Source organism: Schistocerca americana, chromosome 4 (assembly GCF_021461395.2).
Source record: "Schistocerca americana isolate TAMUIC-IGC-003095 chromosome 4, iqSchAmer2.1, whole genome shotgun sequence".
Classification (NCBI taxonomy): domain Eukaryota; kingdom Metazoa; phylum Arthropoda; class Insecta; order Orthoptera; family Acrididae; genus Schistocerca; species Schistocerca americana.
This window is the reverse complement of record NC_060122.1, coordinates 623,110,274-623,125,572: the sequence shown is the minus strand read 5'-3', so window position 1 is coordinate 623,125,572 and position 15,299 is coordinate 623,110,274. Positions and strand designations below refer to the sequence as shown.

The following is a 15,299-nucleotide window of genomic DNA, read 5'->3' as shown; positions in this document are numbered from 1 at the left end:
CTAGTGCGCAGTCGGCTCCCAGGCTATTGTCGAAGAGACCACTGCTGGCGCGACCTTGCCGCTTGTCCGCTTAATTCGTGATATCAGCTCTCCGTGCCCTATTGCCCCCCCCCCCCTTCCCTACCCCCCTACCCCCCACCCCCTACTGAAAGCAGACACGTCTGAGTGGTGGGGATAGCTGGCTGCACAACTCGCCGCATCCTCTCCCACTCAACAGTGGTCAGCTGCAGTCCGCTAGAGGCGCTACGGCGAGCACAAGGTCCTTCTACGATCAGGTACTTGCGCTGCGCGCAGCGTAGGCCTACACAGACTGACTATCGAAAGTTCGGTACACTTTAAGCCACCGACACGCGGATCGTGCTTTCGAAAGTCAAAGTTGAGCATGCCGAGTTCATCGTACTGCTGAACTATCAAAAACGATGCAGCTACTGGACACGGTACGTGTGCCTCTCGTGGTATAGGCGATCGCAGTGCGCTTCAGAGGCAGTTAATTGTAACTGACTGGCAAATCACATTATTTTAAAAAATGAATAGGCGTAAAATTCCTACGTTAGCTCCATTGAAACGGCATGTCCTGCTAGACAATCAGGAAAGGAGCTGACGCTGTCTCCAGTTGTAAAGCGGCTCGTCAAGTACATTGACCTGTTGCCCGAGAATACAACCTGGAATATTTTCAGTTAAGGAAACTCGGCGGGAAAAAGGACGAGGAACTCTGAATAATAACAGAGACCGAACAACGAAGTACCACTGGAAACTACTGTCGAATTCTACGAGGCACTAACGCACTGACGATGTTGTGCAATCCTGCATGTACTCTGTGCAGCTAAGTGCCACTAGAAACGAAGTCCCGTCCCGATATGATGATGATGTTTGGTTTGTAAGGCTCTCAAATGAGCAGTCATCGGCACCCGTACAAAGTCCCAATTTATTCACAGTCCAATTTTTATACAGTCAAATATAGCCACTGTCACGAATGATGATGATGATGAAATGATGAGGACAACACAAACAGCCATACCCCGGGCAGAGAAAATCCCCCAATCCGGCCGGGAATCGAACCCGACCCGTCCCGGGAGCACAGTAACGCAAGTTCAGCGTCTGAGGCAGACTGAGATCGGAATCGGAATCCCCAGCAGCGCCGGCGATGCCGCTTATATAGGCTCGCATGACGCGCGTCGAACATGATCGCGCGATGACCTCCTGATCTCGGCCCTTTCCAGAAGCTTCTGTACTACTGCTCACGAAGTCGACACTACCTTTATCACAAAAACGCAGTTCCTCCTGCTTCCTAGCATACTTCACTGGCACACCATGTGCAACATTATACCATTAGCTATGCACTCTCAATACTTCACGCTATTCATTCGTGAAACATACGCGACGAAACATATTTCCACCCTTGTCCATATATTAGATGTTATTCCGTCCGTAGGACACAAATAAAAATTTCAATATTCATGAATGCGGTATAAGAGAAAAACGAAAGCAATGGTCCGTCTTGTCCAGTCAATAAGAACATCGATTGATAAAGGTTCCATTACAAGTAGCGAAGTGTAAATTTGTAGTAGTTCCTCATATGAGATAAAAATTAGTTCATCATTCTCACATTTTTGCAAAATCCTAACGTCATTCTCATATGTTCACTGTTCCTATTCAGTAAAAGAGTCTTTATAACGTGTGAAATACAAAAGTTGGAACAAGAAAGTGTAAGTTATCTTATTGTAATTAATGCAAGCTTTCTTCTGCTGTAATATATATATATGTGTGTGTGTGTGTGTGGGTGGGTGGGTGGGTGGGTGGAGAAAATGGCTCTGAGCACTATGGTACTTAACGTCTGAGGTCGGCAGTCCCCTAGAACTTAGAACTACTTAAACCTAACTAACCCAAGGACATCAGACACATCCACGCCCGAGGCAGGATTCGAACCTGTGAGCGTAGTAGTCGCGCGATTCCGGACTGAAGCGCCTAGAACCGCTCGGCCACCATGGCCGGCATATATGGAGACAGTGGGATGCGAACCAGCAACACATAATTTATTATACTATTAAACTGTGTCACTTCTTACGTTACACCTACCACAGATGAAGTAGAACTATACTTTCTATCTCACCCCCGCCTGAAAGCTTTAATCGCTCTTAACTGATATTTAATTTCAACTAATTGTATCAAGAACAATACGGTTTTGATGGATCCTCAATATTCGGTTGCCTTTCACAGTATGCAAGTTACAGTTTCTCGTCGTTTTATTAGAACAAATCGTACAATTAACGACGGCTTTTCAAAAGACCCACAATCTGCTGGTGCCTAGAAGCAGCATAGGTACACATAAGCTTCAGTTGAAACAAAATAGCGTCTCGCGAGTCTGTGCTGAAGAGAGATGGCGTCATCTGAAGTAAGTGGCCTTCTTCATCTCATTTACCTGTTTTAACCGCACATCCAAAATGTCTGACATGCTAGGTACTGCCCTGCGCGTTCGGAGAACCTCCCCAGTGTGCTTTTTCAACGCTATGACGTCATGAGTCGAAACGCTCAACGTTCAAAGGCACGGTCTGTCTCCGACGGCTTCAACTACGTGCGAGTGATAAACAGGGAGTAGTGCAGTACTTCTACACACAAACTAGGGGGTCCATTAAACATCACGTGGTGGAGAGTTCGAAAAAAATGGCTCTGAGCACTATGGGACTCAACATCTTAGGTCATAAGTCCCCTAGAACTTAGAACTACTTAAACCTAACTAACCTAAGGACATCACACACACCCATGCCCGAGGCAGGATTCGAACCTGCGACCGTAGCAGTCCCGCGGTTCCGGACTGCAGCGCCAGAACCGCTAGACCACCGCGGCCGGCGTGGAGAGTTCGTTATTACCAGTATCATCGATGTCCTATTCTTTTCCTTCGACCTTCCGATCGCGGAAAAAGAGACTATCTATATGGCTCTGCATGTCCCAACCTCTCTTATTATGGTCACATGACCTCTGCGTGAGATGTACGACGTTCGCAGTAGAATGATCGTACTTTTTTTTACTGATATTTCCCTTAATCACATAGACAATAAATGCAGCAATAGTTAAAACTGTTCATAAATTACCTAAAACTTAGGATTATACACTGACGGAAAAAATAGCAACACCAAAAAATAATGAATGTAGAGTAATGAAATTTCGGGAATACGTTTCCCTAGGTAACATACTTAAGTGATCAGCACTACAAAATCACAGGCTGAAGTAAGCGCGAGATAAGCCATTGGAATTGTTGTGCTAGTACAATGCATTAATAATCAGTGTAACCACCAGAATGTTGAATACATGCACTCAAACGTGCATGCATGGTGTAGTACAGTTGCCGGATATCGTTTTGTGGGATGGAGTTTCATGTCGGTTGCACTTGGTCGGTCAATGCAGGGACGGTTAATGCTGTTTGGGGACGACGATGGAGTTGTCACCCGATGCCGTCCCATATGTGCTCGAATGAAGACAGATCTCTTGATCGAACAGGTCAAGACAACATGTCGACACTCTACATAGATCGTTGGGCTACAAAAGCGGTATGTAGGCGAGCTTTATGCAAGGTGCATAGGATAACCACGATAGTCGTACAAAATCTCACCCCAGACCATAATTTCCAGATGGTCCAGTGTGACTTGCACGCAGACAGGTTGGTTGCAGTCTCTCAACTGCCCTGCTGTCTTACGAACTTTCACTCCAGACCGTAACTCCAGGTGTAGGTCCAGTGTATCCAACAGGCAGACAGGTTGGCTGCAGGCCCTCAACTGCGCTAACAACATACGACTATCATTTGTCTAGCACACAGACAGGTTTGTTACGAGCTCTCAACTAACCTATACCTAACCGAAACACGACCCTGACTAGCGCCGAGGCAGAACCAGATTTCATCACCAAACATAACAGACTTCCACCCTGCCCGCAAATGAGTTCGCGCTTGATACCACTGAAGTCGCAAATGGCGATGGTTTAGGGTCAATGGAATGCACGCTACAGGCCGTCTGGCTCGTAGCTGTCCTCGTAGTAAACGATGTGTAGCATTTCGTTGTGTCACTTTGATGCCAACTGATGCTGAAACTGCTGCTGTAGATGCAGTACGATGCTTCACAGCCGTATGCTGAGTACAATGTTCATCCCTCTCGCTAATGCCACGTGGTCGTCCGGAGCCCAGTCTTCTAGCGATCGTACAGCCTGCTTCCCGTAGTCTTATTACACAACCTCTTTCAAATGCAGTGAACTGTTGATAATGACGTCTTTGTTACCTCAAAGGCATTCCTAATATCGACACACAACTACGTATCTCAAAAGTGACTAACGCTCACCTCCAGTACTACGTGTATTTAAAGCAAACCTAATTTGCATTTTCGTAATGGCGCTATTAGCGCCACTCTTGCGCGGCTGGCGAGAAATGCGAACAGACCTCATCTTTCAGAAACACGTCTACCAACATTCATTTAGGTCGCACAGCCCATTCTCGGTGTTGCAATTTCTTCCGTCACTTTAGTAATCAGCACGGTGGATAGATCAATCAGTTTAATTGAATCAGTTATTATGAAAATGTCATGAGTCCAATTCTTCACAAATTCAGATTTCAGTTCTTTTGCAGTCTTCATCTGTAGAAGCATGCATCTGTGTCGAGAACGTCATGAGTTTCTGCCTTTAAAGCCAAGCAAATCGTTGCCAAAAATTTTAGTTGGTATGAAAACGTCATGAGTCTAGGACTCATGACGTTTTCATACTACATCTTCTCATTAGTATTATGTAATATCTTTTTAAATCACCGGAAGTAACCTACGGTTTATGTCATTACATTAACAACAATCAAATTTTACCAATACCGATTTCATGGTCTATTGTTGGCACCACATTGTAATACACTCCTGGAAATTGAAATAAGAACACCGTGAATTCATTGTCCCAGGAAGGGGAAACTTTATTGACACATTCCTGGGGTCAGATACATCACATGATCACACTGACAGAACCACAGGCACATAGACACAGGCAACAGAGCATGCACAATGTCGGCACTAGTACAGTGTATATCCACATTTCGCAGCAATGCAGGTTGCTATTCTCCCATGGAGACGATCGTAGAGATGCTGGATGTAGTCCTGTGGAACGGCTTGCCATGCCAATTCCACCTGGCGCCTCAGTTGGACCAGCGTTCGTGCTGGACGTGCAGACCGCGTGAGACGACGCTTCATCCAGTCCCAAACATGCTCAATGGGGGACAGATCCGGAGATCTTGCTGGCCAAGGTAGTTGACGTACACCTTCTAGAGCACGTTGGGTGGCACGGGATACATGCGGACGTGCATTGTCCTGTTGGAACAGCAAGTTCCCTTGCCGGTCTAGGATTGGTAGAACGATGGGTTCGATGACGGTTTGGATGTACCGTGCACTATTCAGTGTCCCCTCGATGATCACCAGTGGTGTACGGCCAGTGTAGGAGATCGCTCCCCACACCATGATGCCGGGTGTTGGCCCTGTGTGCCTCGGTCGTATGCAGTCCTGATTGTGGCGCTCACCTGCACGGCGCCAAACACGCATACGACCATCATTGGCACCAAGGCAGAGGCGACTCTCATCGCTGAAGACGACACGTCTCCATTCGTCCCTCCATTCACGCCTGTCGCGACACCACTGGAGGCGGGCTGCACGATGTTGGGGCGTGAGCGGAAGACGGCCTAACGGTGTGCGGGACCGTAGCCCAGCTTCATGGAGACGGTTGCGAATGGTCCTCGCCGATACCCCAGGAGCAACAGAGTCCCTAATTTGCTGGGAATTGGCGGTGCGGTCCCCTACGGCACTGCGTAGGATCCTACGGTGTTGGCGTGCATCTGTGCGTCGCTGCGGTCCGGTCCCAGGTCGACGGGCACGTGCACCTTCCGCCGACCACTGGCGACAACATCGATGTACTGTGGAGACCTCACGCCCCACGTGTTGAGCAATTCGGCGGTACGTCCACCCGGCCTCCCGCATGCCCACTATACGCCCTCGCTCAAAGTCCGTCAACTGCACATACGGCTCACGTCCACGCTGTCGCGGCATGCTACCAGTGTTAAAGACAGCGATGGAGCTCCGTATGCCACGGCAAACTGGCTGACAGTGACGGCGGCGGTGCACAAATGCTGCGCAGCTAGCGCCATTCGACGGCCAACACCGCGGTTCCTGGTGTGTCCGCTGTGCCGTGCGTGTGATCATTGCTTGTACAGCCCTCTCGCAGTGTCCGGAGCAAGTATGGTGGGTCTGACACACCCGTGTCAATGTGTTCTTTTTTCCATTTCCAGGAGTGTACAAACCTTGTGCGATTGTTGTCTAATCTTTCAATAGTAGTGACAATTTCATCAGAAAAAAGAGCATGGACTCAAGTGAATAACAGCCATAACCCCATAACAAGACGAAAAGCATACAGCATTCTGATAAATTCAAACCCATCATAATAAAGAAGGATAGATTATGAGGAGAAGCGTACATTAACTACAAAGGACAAAAAAATACTGCAAGTGGTATGTTTGAAAAATCTTTCAATGTTTTCCTATGTGGGGGCACTCTTTCCTACGTTGTGATAGGGTGTTTGGGCGTATAGTAAGAAAGTTACGACAAAACAAAGGAAGTTACGACAAGCTGATAGAGTTTACACTGTGAAAGAATATATTGTACTTACTCTTCATTCTGCGAATAAAAAGAATTCATTCATTGTCAACTACCTTGAGGATAACAAGAACTATAAGGACAGGTGGCCAGATCTTTCTAAATGCAATTCCCAGAATTTAGAAACAATGGGAAAAAACAATTCAATGAAAGTCAACGTCAGTGTTTCACAGAACAATATGTTTGAGTATGATAGCCACAACCCAGGGGTATTAGTAGCCCGGTCATTCATTGATGGACTGACACAAATCTCTTTCAGACTTTTAAAACCCCTAGGAAATGTCAGACTGCGAACAACCTTAGCACACGGAGTGAAATGTCCTATAACCAAAGTTAAGATAAACGATACAAAAATAAACTGTAACAGTACCTCCCAGAGGATCACAAAACCTTTGTATTGGTTTATTCACTTGGCCTACAACAGCTGAAGAAGATTAAAATGTATGAAACCTACAGAAAATGTTGCAACAATGCTTATCTGTAATGATTATGTTAAAATGCTATTTGTAATTTGTGTTTATTAATTAAGTCTCAAAATTCTTTAGCTGTACTATTATTAATTTTAATTTGGTTCAAAAAAGTCATGAGTCCAAGATAAAAAAAATTAATTTGGAGAAGTGAAAACAAAAATTGATGATTTGAAGATGTAGATTTAATGGTTTACAGGTACACCAGAGTATAAAAGTCCAAGTACTTCATATCTTCTACCATTGAAGTATAAAAAAGCTTTCTTTGAATATCTCAAAATCATCTTTTATGGATTTAATGGTCTTTTCATAATAACCGATTCAATTATAGTCATTACTTCATTGGCTACAAATCTATTTTTAAAATGGTTGCGTTTGAAGCATCATATTCAAAGCACTCTGAGACTTCATTTTTAATAAAACTTCTTAATTTAAAAAAGTGTACAAAGATATCGTTGCTTGAATCTTCACATACAAATTTAAGTTTCAATTTAAAAAAAAAAGAAAATTGCAAAGGTACAGCGCATTATTCGAAAGACTGGTCTTTCTTCATGTGATAACTTGAACCAACAGAACTATAGTACACAGTTGAAATTTATATTTCACTTCCTTTTAAGATTCGGCTGTCAAAGTGTGCTTATTTACATCCAATTGGCAGAGTAAGGAGGTAACACTTGTAGGTGGAGGAAAACTTCTTGCAACCACTTTCTTGTACAGTACTTCTCATACTTCTCTGTGCACGCCAGTTTTAAATGATTCATATCGGCATTCGACGGTTTGTTTCTGTTCACAGCTTCCAGAAAGTAGTATTTTGAATCTGTGCACATGTGCATTGTAACATCTGTGTACCAGCATCACACGAATGACAGACGTTACACAAGGTTCAAGAATACTTTGTTTCACATAGACGGACCAGAATCGAGGAGAGATGCCAGTATGTATAGGCGAAAGTGTTTGGCTACCTTTCTGCAGTATCACAGAAGGAACATGCCGCTTCTAGTAGCGCTATTACACGACCTTCTTCAAATGCAGTGAGGTTTTGACAGTGGCATCTTTGACGCCTTTAAAGCATTCTTGACTAACACCAACTTACCACTTCCAATCTCAAAGTTACTGGGTGACAACTGTTGGTCTCAACGTTACAGGGTGACAATTGTTGAACTATATGAAACAAAATCGTCATAATTTCTGAACGGTTTGCGTTAGGACTTTCAAACTGCACAGTTGGCCGCTGGGCCGATGGGAATTCCATGGTCTGATTTAGTGACAAAGTCCCCTTTCATTTGGATGGATTCCTCAATAAGCATTTGGTGAACTGAGAATCAGAATTTCGCGATCGAAAAATCTCTTCACCCTCAACAGGTGACTGTGTGCTGTTACAATGTCCAGTCAGGGAATAATCGATGCGATATTCCTTGATGGTACAGTGACTGCCAAACGGTAGTTGAAGGTGATTCGATTCCTATCATCCAAGGTGACCCTGATTTCGACAAGATGTGGTTCTTGCAAGACGAATCTCGACCCGATCGAAGCAGGAAAGTGTTAGATATCGTGGAGGAGCACTTCGGGGACCGCATTCTGGCTCTGCAGTAGGTAGAGGCCATTTGCATGGGCGTCGATTGGCCGCCATATTCTCCGGATCTGAACACTTGCGACTCCTTTTTGTGGGGCTATATCAGGGTCAAGGTGTATAGGAATAACCCCAAAATCATTGCTGAGCTGAAAACAGGCAATCAGGAGATCATCGACAGCATCGAAGTTGCTACATTCCAGCGGGTCATGCAGAACTTCGCTATTCGTCTGCGCACACATCATCGGCAAAGATGGCAGGCATATCGCACATAAGTAAATCCGAAAATCTGAAGTGACTCTTACATGTTAAATGAAGTGTTTGTGTACGCCGTAGTTTTGTAGGTAATTAACGTTTTTTTCATATAGTTCAATAATTGTTACCCTGTAACTATGTTCAAGACATCTACAGCCGACATTTAAAGCAAACTTTATTTCCATCTTCATATAATGATGTAGGTTGAAGAAATGAATTAAAGTTTATGCGACAGCCGGGACTTGAACCCAGGTCTCATTGTTTACTAGGCAGGAATGCTGACAGTTACACCACCTCAGCACTGTGGGTAACATTGCTCCAAGGTCTACCTAAGTCCAGTGCCCTCTCCAACAAAAAACTTCAATTCATATCTCTGGCCTACTTTTCCCTTCTCAGATCGTCACTATTCCCGAAGCTCTCCAGCACTGGAATAGCACTCCAGCATAATGGGGAAATCCTGTACCTCAGGTGTAGGTGATCTTATATATCTTATAATTAAATTTTCCTCGAGACATTTGAGTCATCTACAATAATGATGGAAGCTGAAGAAATGAATTAAAATTTATGCCAAGGCCTGGACTTTAACCCGTGTCTCCTTGCTTACTAGGCAGTAGTGTTGATCATGTCTGCTGGAGATATGAAGGTTGTCATGGCACTGGACTTCGTAAACCGTGCAGCAGTGTCAGCCATAGTGCTGCAGTGGTGTGAGACTCAGTATTCCTGACTAGTCAGCAAAGAAGTGTGGCTTCAAGTCCCGGCTGTGGCACAAATTTTAAATCATTTCTTCAGCTCCCATCATTATTTTATATAAAATGAGACTCAAAATGTCTCAAGGGAAATTTAGTATAAAATCTGTAAGATGCATCCTCATAGTTGTGCTATTCTTAGGCCACTGGCGCGATGTTTTAAAAGACTTCATCTTTCAGCTGTAAATATATGCCTACCAACTTTCAGTTACGTCGCACAGCTCCAGCTTAGTGTTGCGATTTTTCTCCCACAGTGCAGATATTATCTTCCATTAGTTCATCTTTAAAGAGAGCTTTCATTCCATCAGGCGGAAATTTTGTGTAGTTTCCGTAGTTCCTAGCAATCGTCCAAATACTTTCATCTTACTGAGAAACTAGCAGCCGGTCGCTGTGGCCGAGCGGTTCTAGGCGCTTCAGTCCGGAACCGCCCTGCTGCTGCTGTCGCAGGTTCGAATCCTGCGTCGGGCATGGATGTGTGTGATGTCCTTAGGTTAGTTAGGTGTAAGTAGTTCTAAGTCTAGGGGACTGATGACCTTAGATGTTAAGTCCCATTGTGCTTGGAGCCATTTGAACCATCTGAAGACAGTAGCATCGTTAGCGAACAACCTAATAGTAAAAATATTTTACATATATCGGTCTGCCTTGGGGCAAACGCGAAGTTTATTTCGTTTCCGCTGAATGTAGCGGGTTGCATCAATCAGTAATTCATCGATCAAATAACCTACCTGTGAAAATAACAAGTAGCGTCGTACATCGTCTACCAGTTGCAGTGTTGAACGCCTTTCGGTAGCAAGACAAGGCGGAATGTTAGTGTTCTTCTGCATTTACTATATGAAACGTGTTACATGTTTATCCGCAAAGCGAATTTTGTTCCGTAAAACTCGTTTACTTTTTGAGAGGAGATTTATTTCGTCGGAGAATGTCATTACGTTTGAGCTTAAGTTATACTATAGCATTATCAACTAGATTTAAATCAACATCTACATCGGTACTCTGCAAAACATTGTGTGGATGGCAGAGGGTACTACCCATTGTACCACTTATTAGGACTTCTTTTTCCCATTCACGTTTTGGTTTCGGGATAAATTATAGTTTAAACGCATCTGTGCGTGCCATTTCCTGCGAGAGCGATACATAGCGGGCTGAAGCATATTCCTAGATTCATTGCTTAAATCTGGATACGGAAATCTTGGGATAGTTCACCCCCGTCTTCAAGTGTCTGGTACTTCAGTTTCTTCAGTATTTCGCTCATATTCTTCTATGAGTGACAAAAAACCTCTGACAGTTCGTCCTGTTCCAGTTAGTATATTTCAAATATCTCCCTTTAGCTCCGTTAGGTAAGGATCCAACACACTTGAGTAACAGCGGCACTCTAGGAGGGATCGCACGAGTATTTTGTAATCTGCCTCCTTGTATGCTGACTGCATTTTCCTGATGATTTACTTACGACTGAAACTTTATGGACATTCAATTTCATGTCCCTACAAACTGCTACACCCGGTTATTTGTATGAGTTCACTGATACCAACTGTTATTCATTGATTAGAAGTCACGGGATATTACCTATTTTCGTTTTGTGAACTGCACAATTCAAACACTAAAGAGTTCGTTACCAGTCTTTGTACCTCATTGAAATCTCATAAAGATTCAACTGAATATATTCGAAGACACTACTTCACTATGGATAAACGCATCATATGCGAAATGTCCGAGGTTGCTGTTAATATTGTCTGCAAGATCATTGCTAAATAGCATGAATAGCAAGGGTACTAACACAATTCCCTGGGACACATTTGAAGTTACTTGTACATGTATCGATGTCTCTCCATCGAAGATAACATGCTTCATCCTCCCTACGAAGAAATACCTAATCCAGTCACAAATTTCACTTAACCAGTGATATAACTCTGTAAATATGTGTATTAGTTCTCACTTCGCACTACTCCAAAATTGTTCATTTAACAATCTTCGTATATTCTGTACCAAATCTTAAAGTAGAGTATTATTTTGGTTGTGAGGACATCGAACGGAAGATTTTAATTTGTCGGGAAGGTTGTAAGAAAGTGTTTTACATTTCTAAAGTAAATCGCGCTGATGATTTTAGATTACTGCGCCAGTTTTAGGACTTGTTAGACTTGACACAGATATTGAACGAATTAACAGAGGCACTGCTGGTCTAGTGAAATTCCTGTGGGAACTTAAATGAGGAGCTTTGGATGAAAGGTGACTTAGTCCTCACGAAACCTTGTTGAATGAATTAATAGATCTTGAATTCGATGAATACAGTGTGTTACCTCTGTTTCAGCATCCGTTTGACGTCTTTTACTGTACAGCCACTGTGTCATACTTACATACGATTTCAGACATGGGAAGGACATCATTTGCAGAGTAGACCGATTTATCTAACGACGCTGGCCACAGTATGCTTGTATTTACACAGATGGCCTGCAGCCCCTCTAATGGCACCTGTCCAATGATTGCACTTCCACCTGAAACCTCTATCTACACAGCGGAGCTACTGCCGTAGGAAGGCCACATGTTAACGCATACAGACATTTAAGCTTTTACGCATATCCGACAAAAATATTAACAAATATATTCCGGATTTATTAGAGGCCATCACAGAAGTGAAGAAAAATGACACAGACGTCCATTTTCCATGGATAAAGGGACAACATCATGGAATTTTCCATAATGAAATAGCAAAGATGAGCGCTACAGATGGCGAATTCCGTCTAACACCAATCTCTGATATTGATTAAAAATCTACGATCAAGAAAACCGCTTACCATGACTGGAACCGTGAATGATATGTATCACAGTGTATCACTGAACAGTGTTTTCCACTGACCCCAAACCATCACCATTTGCGATTTCAGCCGTATCAAACAAGAGCTCATTGGAGGCAGGGAGGAGGTCTTGTTGTGTTTTCTGATGAAAGCTGGTTCTCTCTCGGTGCCCGTGATGACCACTTTCAGGTTAGAAGCAGGCCAGCTGAGGGCCTGCAACCAATCGGTCTGCGTTCTAGACACACTGGAACTACACTCCTAATTATGATCCGGGATGCGATGTCTTTTGACAACAGGAGCACTCTCGTGGTTTTCCCACGCATTCTGATTGCAAACTTGTACATCGAACTGGTGATTCGATCTGTTGTGCTGCCATTGATGAACGCCAAAGCAGAGGGTAATTCCCACCAGGATAAAATTCGCCCACATACCGCTGTTGTAACCCAATATACTCTACACATTGTCTTCATGTTGTCTTGGCCTTGCTAAATCATCAGATCTATCTCCAGTGGAGCTCATGTGGAACAACTTCGTAAGACAACTCCAGCGTCAGGCTCAATCAGCATTAACTGTCCCTGTATTAACGTACCAAGTGCAACAGCCATGGAACTCCATCCAACAAACTGACGTACAACACGTTTCCAACACAGTGCACTCATGTTTGGATGTTTACATTCAACATTTTGGCGGTTATATCAGTTCTTAATACACCAGCATTTCACATTTGCAATGGCGTATCTCGCGCTAACGTTAATATATGGTCTTGTATTCTTAATCACTTAAATATGTTGCCTAGACAAATATATTCCCGAAATTTCATTACTCTACATTAATTACTTTTTGCTGCTGTAATTTTTTTCGTCAGACTATGCAGTGTGGATTATGTTAGCACGTTATACACTTTGGACAACGAATACCTTCTCTATGTAAATCAGAATGATTTCCCAAATCAGAGATGTTGTCAAACTCAGCTCGTTCTGTTCGTCCATGACATCAGTACCGCTGTAGACATTGGCGCCCAGCTGGCTTCAGTGTTTTTTGACTTCTGTAAGGTTCTCGAAACTGTTCCACACTGTCGTTCAGTGAACATCATACGAACTTACCAAGTAAAGGGTCAGATTTTTAACTGGGTTCATGGCATCCTATCGGGTGAGACGAAACCGTCAGATGTAAAGGTAACATCCATCATATCCATCGGCCGATATATCGCGTTGTTATAGTGCCTGACGAAAAGTTAAGCACCAAGCAGACAAGCGGAAACAAATGGAATTTCTCGTATTGGAGGTTATGAGATATTATTTCGGTGGTTACAAAATCGAATCAAATTAGAAAGAACTTGACGGCATGAGTCATATTATAAGTATGACGTTGCATCCCCTCTGACCCGGATGCATGCACTTATTCGGTTGGGAAGGTTACAAAAAGGCCGTTGTATCGTCTCCTGGGCTGGCCCACGGTTGCTGTAAGCGATCATTGATATCCTGGATACTGGCACTAGGACAGAGCTGACTTCCGAGTTAGTCCCACAAATGTTCTGACGAGGATAGATCTCGAGATTTTGTTGGCCACTAGATTACCTCAGCATCACGCAGATGATAGATACATGGAACATATGTGGAAGAGCATTGGCCTGTTGAAACATGCCACCGCGAAACTGTAGCATAGGAGATAAAACATGAGACAAGTACGTCCGTGATTTACGGTTGTGCCGTCAGAGTTGCCTCCATCGCAACCAGCCCAATGGCTCCCTACAACACGACGCCAGGAGCAACACTGCTGTACCACTAAAAACCACTGGAACAATGATACCTCTGCCCATCTCGCCGCCATAATCGGCGACTGTGGTCCTCTGGGGTTGTGCAGAACAGCGACTCATCGCTGAACACAATTCGATGCCATTCATTCACGGTCATCGTACCACTGCAAACGCAACCGTCTGTGTGGAGGTGTTAATTGTCAACAGGAGTCCACCCATGAGACAGTGGTTGCCCAGTTCGTCTGCTGCGAGGGTCTGACCAATGGTGTGGAATGACACAGAATGTTTCAAGGAGTCCATTACTTTTTCTCGGTTGCAGGCATGAATGTGGACGGGTGATGATGTACTTGGTGTGAAATATGGCGAATCACCCTTGAAGTAGACATTATCGACCAGGAGGTAAGTGACAAGTACACCTGCGCTCACTTTCCCACGCAGTTCATATATTGGGTCACTGTCACATCCAGATGTCCCAAAAATCTAGGTCTGAACGACTCTTTCAACCGGCCAAATGAAGGCCCACGATGTGATCAAGCTCTGGCATGTTGTAATAACGCTGTCTCACCTGAGTACTCGGTATCTCCGTGTCCATCAGTGATAACTCAACATCCGACGCTTTTACGTCCCTTATATACCCTGCCACGCTGTTCATGGACGTTGTTGTCTGTAGGAAAGTTGCAGCACTAGGTGTGTTTAGCCAAATCCACGAATCTGTGCAGAGTAATGACGGTGAGTGCAGGGTCTGACAGAAGATTCTGAACGTAATTAAAGGTAACGCATTGCACAAAATTTGACGATGGAATCCAATACTATACGACAATACTGTCAGTGAATCAACAGAAACGTAACAACCGTAAAATATCAAGTGGTAGCTCTCCAAAACACCTAAGTAGAAAGAATATAAAAAACTTTCTTTACGAGAATCGTAAGTCATCCACGAGAGAGGTGGCTGAAAAACCACTCCTACGACCGCTTCTTGGTCATTGTCCGCACACTTAGTAAGTGGTATTAATAAAATAATAAAGAGCCAATGAAAAGCAGCCCTCTTCTCCACAGT

The 15,299-nt window shown here is 44.0% G+C and overlaps 1 protein-coding gene across 1 annotated transcript in view; it reads left to right on the top strand.

Annotated features, from left to right (window-relative positions):
• Positions 1–228: 228 nt before the first annotated feature.
• Positions 229–15,299, top strand: part of LOC124612346 (probable cytochrome P450 301a1, mitochondrial) — a 228,441-nt gene continuing 213,370 nt past the window's right edge. Inside the window, exon 1 of the mRNA XM_047140499.1 lies at positions 229–275. The gene's annotated coding sequence lies outside the window, so the exon portion shown is untranslated. The remainder of the gene's footprint in view (positions 276–15,299) is intronic.